Source organism: Lactuca saligna, chromosome 2 (genome assembly GCF_052625555.1).
Source record: "Lactuca saligna cultivar CGN05327 chromosome 2, ASM5262555v1, whole genome shotgun sequence".
Lineage (NCBI taxonomy): Eukaryota > Viridiplantae > Streptophyta > Magnoliopsida > Asterales > Asteraceae > Lactuca > Lactuca saligna.
The window spans coordinates 186,297,525-186,306,062 of NC_136418.1; positions in this window are offsets into that span (position 1 = coordinate 186,297,525).

Consider the following 8,538-nt stretch of genomic DNA (forward strand, 5'->3'; position numbering starts at 1 on the left):
TTTCCAGCTTTAATAACAACTGAGCATCACATATAACAGAAAACAAACCTAGCTCTGATACTACTATTGGGTTTTAAGCACTATAACACTCCTATGGTGCACATGCAACGCTAGATTCTTTGGAACGACATTTCTCTAATTATACATGCATTTTTTCAAATTTCCAAAGCATATAACTTAACTAGCATACTATTGAACATAACAACTAGTTAGATGGCTTACCTCTTGTGTAGTTCTTGGCCTTGGAAGCTTTAGCACGTCAAATTTAATTCCTCTAATGTGTCACAAATACCAAATACAAAGGAGGCTTTTAGACAAAAGATTTACTAAGCTTAAAATCGGCTCACAATCTTAGTATGACATGGTTAACCGAATTTTGGCTCAATGGGCTTCTTTATATAGTGTTTCAAACTCTAGGGTTTCATCCATGTAACCCTAATGCACCATGACCTTCCATATCCCTTAGGCTCAATGGATTAAAGCTCCATGGACTATTTACTCCATCCTAATAGATCATTGGCCCATATTATAAGAATGATTGATTCACACTATCAACCCATATATTTAATTAGTCTCTTTTGACCACTAAATTAATTCCAAATTAATCTTGACCAATACTAATTAAATAATATGATTTCTCAATTAATATATTATACTTATAATATATTAATAAATCATCAATAACCATATTCTCTGTAATGCCCGCAGATCTGGGCTAGTCAATTTAGACACGATAAACATCAAAAATGACTTTTTGATGGAAGATTATTTAGAAGGATTAATCTTAACTAAGTTATAGTATATGTTACAAGGATTCTGTACATATAAAGAACACTGAAATCTGAGTTATAACGAAGAAGTTATGACCTATCGAAGTTGCGCCAAAGAACCGGCACGACACAACGCGACGTAAATAGTGAATTTAAGATAGAATGGTATCCAGCCTTAGTAATCTAAACAAAAGTTGAAGATTTCGTTAAACTGAGAGCATGCATAAAAAGAACGCCCAAATCTGACTTCGTATGAGAAAGTTATGATTTTCTGAAGTTTCGACTTAGCAGTATGCAGCCTGAATACTCGATTTGAGATCGAGCGGTTTTTAGCCTAAACAATCTAAACGAGAATCGAAGATCTCGTTAATATTAGTGAAACGATAAAAATATAGGCGAAAATGGACATTGGATGAAGAAGTTATGAATTTATAACGGAGTTTTCCTGTCCCGGCCTACTAAATATAATATATAAGTAATATATTTATAATATATTACAAATAAAGTCAAAATTAGCCAATGGAGTCTAAATGAGAGTTGTAGATCATAATCTCACCTACGTGTTGATATAAAGAACGTCGAAAACGGAGTTTGTATGCGAAAGTTATGAATTTCTGAAGTTCGGGGTGCGAAACCCCAAAACTGTCAGATACCACGACGTGGCAAGTCTTCTGACACCTCCTGGAGTCCCCCAGACGCAACTTGCGATGACGCATGCAGTGACGACCAAGCCCACGGCGTGGAAAAGGTGCCACGACGTGGCAAGGACAAATTTTGCCCTATAAATAGATTTGAAGGGCCAGCCGATTATGGTTGCTCCATCCCTTCTCTCCCACTCCCAATACACCCTCTAAGCCCTATTTTAACCTCCAGAAGCCCGGATAACATCCCGATACCCGAAGCGATTCCCGAAGATCCCGAGAAGAAAAGAGTTTTCGAGCCGAAGCTCTGTCTACGAGAAACCCGGTGTGTGAAGATATCCCGGTTTCACCGAAGAGTTCTACTTGAAGAGTCGTAGTGCTGTCTGAGCATCGTCTACTCAAGTGAGTGTGTGGCCACTTTCTTCTAAAACATAAATATAAAGTATTAGCTATGAAATACGTGCTATGTGTTATGTATTATTTGTCTATTTGAGATGGGCTTCAAATTGATGTTTTTATACGAGTGTTAAATGATTCAAACTATATATGTATTTTATATCTACAAAATATGTTGGGTAGAACACGGGTAGATGAAATAGTGGAAACTATGAGACGTAGTGCCTATTGTATAAACCTTGGTGACTATAGAGTTAGCGTCTATTGTATAAACCTTGGTAACTATAGAGTTAGCGCTTATTGTATAAACCTTGGTGACTATGGCGTTAGAGCCTATTGTATAAACCTTGGTGACTATGGAGTTAGCGCCTGTTAAAGTAAAGCTTGGTGACTATGGAGTTAGCGCCTATTGTATAAACCTTAGTGACTATGGAGTTAGTGCCTGTTAAAGTAAACCTTGGCGACTATGGAGTTAGCGCTTGTTGAGTGAACCTTGGTGACTACGGAGTTAACGCCTGATAACTATGGATTTAGTACCTGATAGATAAACTTTGGCAGCAATGGAATATAATAAATGTATTATTGTGGGTTGAAAACCCTATATGCTCACCAGGCTCTCAAGCCTGACCCACTTAGTTTTCTTTGCATTACAGGTAATGGCACAAGGGTATAAGTTGATGGATTTGACGAGAGATTTTGGATTATAGATCAGTAGTTATAAATAATTGTTGTAAGGTCTATTTTATATTGTTTATGCTTTTGGTATGTATTTGATCATGACATCCCAAGGTTTTATTATTAAATAAAATACATTCTCTATGAGAAATGTTTTGATAAGTCATTATCATATCTTGTTTTGGGAACAAATTCTGCAACCGTTTTCTTTAAATGATTACTCTGATTTATGAAACAAAGCATAAACAAATCGGTCTTTTCTGGCCGTGAAATTAGGGATGTCACATTCTCAAAAGTTCATCCTATCAAATTGCACTGGTGAAGGCAACCCAAAAGGACCATGTTACAATTGGGTCAAGTACATACCATATATACTTATGGGCTTAGATACCAAATCCAATATAGACAACTCCTACATCTCGGGAGGAGCCAACCGATATGGTGCCTTGGCTATCGGAACCGCACCTGGGACTAGGTCAATCATGAACTCAACCTGTCTCTCCGGAGGTATCCCAGGTAAATCCTCCGGGAATACTGTTGGATTAATGTCTAAGTCCATAACTATAATTGGTAAGACTTGACCCGACCCGGCATGGTCCATTTGGGTTGCATACCATCATGCACTTGGATAGACTATAATGAGAGAAATAAGACACTTACGGTTATTAATATATTATAAGTTCTAGTATATTAATAATAAGAATAATGAGATTATTTAATTAGTATTGATCAAGAATTAATCTATGATTAATTGAGTGATCAAAAGAAGACTAATTAAATATATGGGTTGATTGTGTAAATCATCCATACTTGTATAGTGGGCTAATGCTCCATGGATTATCTAGTTGGGCCAAAACCCATATGATGCTCCATGGATGCTCCATGGTGTATTTGAACCCATGGATCCAAGGAAATGGAAAGTCATGACAATTAGAGTTTACCCTAATTGTATAACTATATAAGCATCTTATTCTTGAGGAAAAATCGGCCACTAGTGAGAATAAGAAAGGGCTAGCCGATTTCATGAAGTGTAGAATTCTCTCAAGCTATTCTAAGTGTTTTGATGATTGTGAACCATTTGAGGTGTCACACTTGGGGCACTAGGCACTCAAGCTTCATGAAGACAAGCACCATCAAAAAGGTATGTATTCTATCTTGTTATATTGATAGTTTTGTATGCTAGATTAGGATAATACCTTGGATGTTCATATTTGCATGTATAATAGAGAAAAACATAGATCCAAGGTATTTAGGGTTGCATGTACACTTAGGAGTGTTAGAATGCTCATAACCCAACAGTGGTATCAGAGCCTAGGCTTGTTTTCTTGTTATACTTGCAATAGAAGCTGAAAAATCGAAATTGATGCTGTCAGCCCAGCAGACTCGCCGAGTCCATGAAGGGACTCGATGAGTCCAAGGCAAAATGCATCCAACTCGCCGAGTTGTGTTCATGCATTCGACGAGTTGGACCCCAGACAGCATATTTTCGAGTTTTTTGGCTAGAAATGGACTAGGAACATTACCCTAAGTTGTTTTTGAACTTATAAACTTGTTTTTTAATGTGGTAATGTTCATGCTAATCCATTTTCAAAGATAATTGTCAATAGATTCATGTTTTGTATTAGTTTAAAGGTTAGACTAATTACATGAAAAAGTTTGATTTGAATTATCTTGTTCTTATGAGTTTCTTAGATTAATAGAAAAGTTGAATGAAATAGTTGTTTTCAATCCATTTTAATCTAAGAGTTGAGTATAAAATGTGTTTGTGTAACTTATCCTCAAGTTACATGAAGAGTCACATTAAAGACTCATAAAACTCATAAAGTTGGCAAAGGTTACAAAAATGAAGAGTCTAGTTCTAATTAATTGGAGTTATGACTCCATAATTTGTCCTCAAGTTATGGACGACCAAGAGTCTCTTCATTAAATAAATATAAAAAAAATTAAAAAAAAATAATGTAACCTTAATTAATTTCATAAGTTATAAAATAAAGAAAAAGTTAATTCTTTATTAGTTTAAAGTCTTCCATAATTTGTCCTCAAGTTATGGAACTTGAAGAGTTTTTGGATTAAAACTACTTTAAACACATAAGTTATGGAATTAATTAGTTTTGAATAGTTTCAAAACTTGCCCTCAAGTTTTGGAATTTGTAAAGTTTTCTCTTATGAATACTTTAATTCCAAGTTAGCCCTTAGAATTTTAAAAGTTAAAATTCAACCCTTATACTTTATAATATTAAAAGTTAATAATATATATATGTATAAGAGTAAAGTCAGTCTTACCGCTAGTACGCCTCATTCACGAAGCCGGTCTATAAGGTGGGTATAAGGTTGTTGCCTATAAAATGGCAACTTAATGGGTGTCCACTCTCACCCACCGCTTGCTTGACTGGTGGAGGGTCGTTAGCCGAACGGGTTTGACAAAACTATAATTCTCCCTTCATTAAAAGTATTAATGATAAATACTAAGTAACTAAACTCTTAATAATACCCAATCTTAGTTACTTAGGAAAATGTGAATAAGGTGCTAATCCATGAAATTACACTTTACACTTTGTCTAAGTCGTTAGTGGAGCGTGTGTGGTTAACCAGCACACTAACTTGGACTTAACAAGGTAGGTAAAGGGTGACTTAATGCTTATCATAGTATCGATGGAGCGTGTGTGGTTAACCGGCACATCGATTGAGGGGTAAACACTTAAGGGTACCAAGTAATTTGCATGGTTACTTCACACCTTGTTTTGTGATCCTCGACATCCCAGTCACAAAACCTGAAGGGCACACTCGAGATTGAAACATGCCATTGAACAGTTCAATGAATCTCAAAAGATCTAGGAGTTTCCAAAACCAATTAAAACCTAATAATACATTTCGTTTATCTTGGTGGAAATTGGTGAATCGTCATTCACCTACCTTCAAATTGTTTTATAGCTTGGATTACGGCATACCTCTTCTAAGTTATAAAAATAATTTGTTGGGTCCTAGCCTTAATATTTCATATTGGGTGTCATATTAAGGACTTTAAATCAACTATCTTGAATATCTCCCAAAAACATGTCTGGTTTAGACATTTATGATCTTCCCAAATCTCTTGAAACACGCTTTCCTAAATGAAGACGATGTCCCATGGATATCATACTTCTTTCTCCTCCTCCAATTATTCTCCCTAACCCACAAGTTCTTGAAAAGTTTAAGGTCACTCAAGCCCTATTGGCAAGGCAAGGTCTAGGTGTGATCACATCTTGGAGATGTAGTCACATATTGACAAGCCGGGAGAGTTGGGTGTCAAAGTCTTGAGAAAGATGGTGGTTTAACTACTTTCTAAGTCACATAGTGAGTTCTTTTTGGAACACCTATGAAACAGACTATGACAAGACCCTTAATGATCTTATTTATTTGTTAAGATCAACTTCCTCAAAAACTTGATGGACATTGACAATAGTGACACAGGAAATCCAGAAAAGCATTCTCTTCCCAATGGAAAGGGATCGGCCATAGTCAACTCGGTTGAACAAATGGTAAAGAGAAAAGCTAAGTCTGTGATAGTCCCATGTACCATTATAAAAGGTTCCATATGTTTATATTGCCAAAGAAAGGGTCATTAGTTGCGAAGCTGCCAAATTTACCTAAGGATGTTAAAGTCAATAAGTTTGACTCTACTTCAGGTAAAGTCCACTAATCTAACTCTGTAAAGTTTCTATTCTAAGATTCCTGATACATGATGTGACTGGGTCACATGGTAATGTTTTAAGAATCAAAGAAAAGTAAAGGAACTTAAAGAAAGAATATGCTGAATCTGATCGCATAGATGGATTTCTATCGCGTAGTTTGAAAATCGGATTCTTGAGCTACTTCTTAGGAGTTATGAGATATTGCTAAGGAATAGATAACAACAGGTTTTCATATGGATTGTAAGGATAAGTTTTTCCGCATAGTTTTAAAATAAAAGAAAATTTTTTATTTTAGTTATTTTAAAATATCCTTACAATGGAATTTGAGGAAAAATTGTTGCTTATATGATTCCATTAATAGCAAGAGTGGAAGTATGAAATTGATTCTTTCATTTGTGGTAATGTCTAAATTTATCAAATAAAGGAAACATTCTCATCACCCAAGTCTCAATTGGACCGGGACTTGGAATCATGCAAGTTGTATAGCATGATGAATGAGAACTTTCAAGTATTGGAAAAATTAAGACTAATTACTTGTTCACATGGATGTGTGAGTCAAGTAGTGGACTAAGGGATCGAGTACATAATCATGTGCACTGATTAAGTCCACCACAAAAGATGTAAGGCTATTCGTCATAGTTTACTAAAGCTCAGTAAATATGATTATACCTACAAGCTTAAGTGTAACTCTGAGACATTGGAAAAGGTTTCAATGCATAGCAGAGCGGATAAGAAGAATCAAATTAAGCAGAAGGATAAAAGTTTCTCAAATCTGAAAAGATGGGAGAGTACTTTAGTATCAGTTTTGTGATCATCTTAATGATTAAGAAACCATATCAAAATTAGTTCTCTAAGGAAGTCTTAGTGCATTCTTATGACTAAGAAGAAGGGATCTTGAAATGTTGAAATGGTTAAATCAAGAAGATGAGTCATACTTCGTTCGAATACAAGTCTTAGAGTCATACTCCAAGATTGTAAATTGAGTGACATGTCTTAAAGAAGGTTTAAAAAACACTTATCAAATGTAAGAGTAAAAGTTTTCTACTCTTGTACATTTGAAATTGGTAAGTTGTGATGTTTTGGATAAAACAAAGACCAACTAAGGCCAATTGTGTGAAGTGTTTGTCTTGGTTAGAATCCACACTATCTCTTGGATGTTTGACAAGGGAGTCTTATAGGTCAAGAGGACAGTGGGAGTCTTAAAGTTCTTGAAAGTCTCAAGAACTAATCAAGAATGAAACCTAAAGTTCTTCACTAGCACACGACTTAAGGTTTATAACCTATCGTGTTGACATATTCTGTGCCCATTCCAGTTAAAGTTGGCTTTGCATATGAGTTCTTAGAGTTCTCAATGTGTTGCACAACAACTTGGAAGCAATGGTAGGCCCTTGAGCTACCAGGTGGCAAGAAATTAAGATTGAGTTCAGTCCATATGAGTTTGGATTTGTCATTATCCTTGTCTTGTGACTATGGTTTTGACAATTCACATGGATAAGAACACATACACCATTAAATCTAAGTGTCATAAAGTTTCTCTCCGATTCATGAAAATGATGGTGAGGAAACACTTTCACTAAGTAGATTTTAGTTAGATAGCAATTGTGATATTTGCATTCTCAAAGTCGTTAGTGGAGCGTGTGTGGTTTACCGGCACACTAACCTGGACTTGTGAGAAGTGGCAAAAAGGTCTAACCATTATGATTACGGCATCCCTCTTCATAATTGTTTAGACACACAAGTGTGCTATCTAAGGGAAGGTGTATGATTTTGATAAAGTTCTATCAAAACAATCTAGTATCAGAAATCTGAACTTTGGTAAGAAAGTCAATAAAGTATTGATTTCTAGAAGTCCAGCTGATTTCTGAGTACATGTCAAAGCTAGTGGGAGCATAAGTGTTATGCTAATAATCATCATGTTAGTGGGAGCATGATAATTATGATAAGTATTGCAAGTTAGCAATGTTAATTATAGAAAACAAAAGGTTTCAATTGGGAAAAAGTTGTTTTGCTATAATTAAGGGAGAGGAAATTATACTTCATCTCAAATCTATAAGCTTAGATCGTGAGGTTTTAATCATTTAGTCAAGAATATATATGAATTTCATGTTGGAATGGCTCAACATAAGGAAATTCTGTATATGGATCCATTATTTGCGTTCTAAAATTCAATTATGATTACGGCATCCCTTTTCATAATCTGAATTATGAGAACTTGGCAAATAGAAATGGAAATGTTATAGCAAAAGATTGGTTTAGTCTTTATGTGAGACATCATGAATTGTGTCCCATATGCTTCGGATATAGGATCGATTACATGTGCTATATTTATCCTTTCTAAAAGTTTCCAAATGCCTGGGGCATTAAGAAGGGAAAAGGTTTAGAACT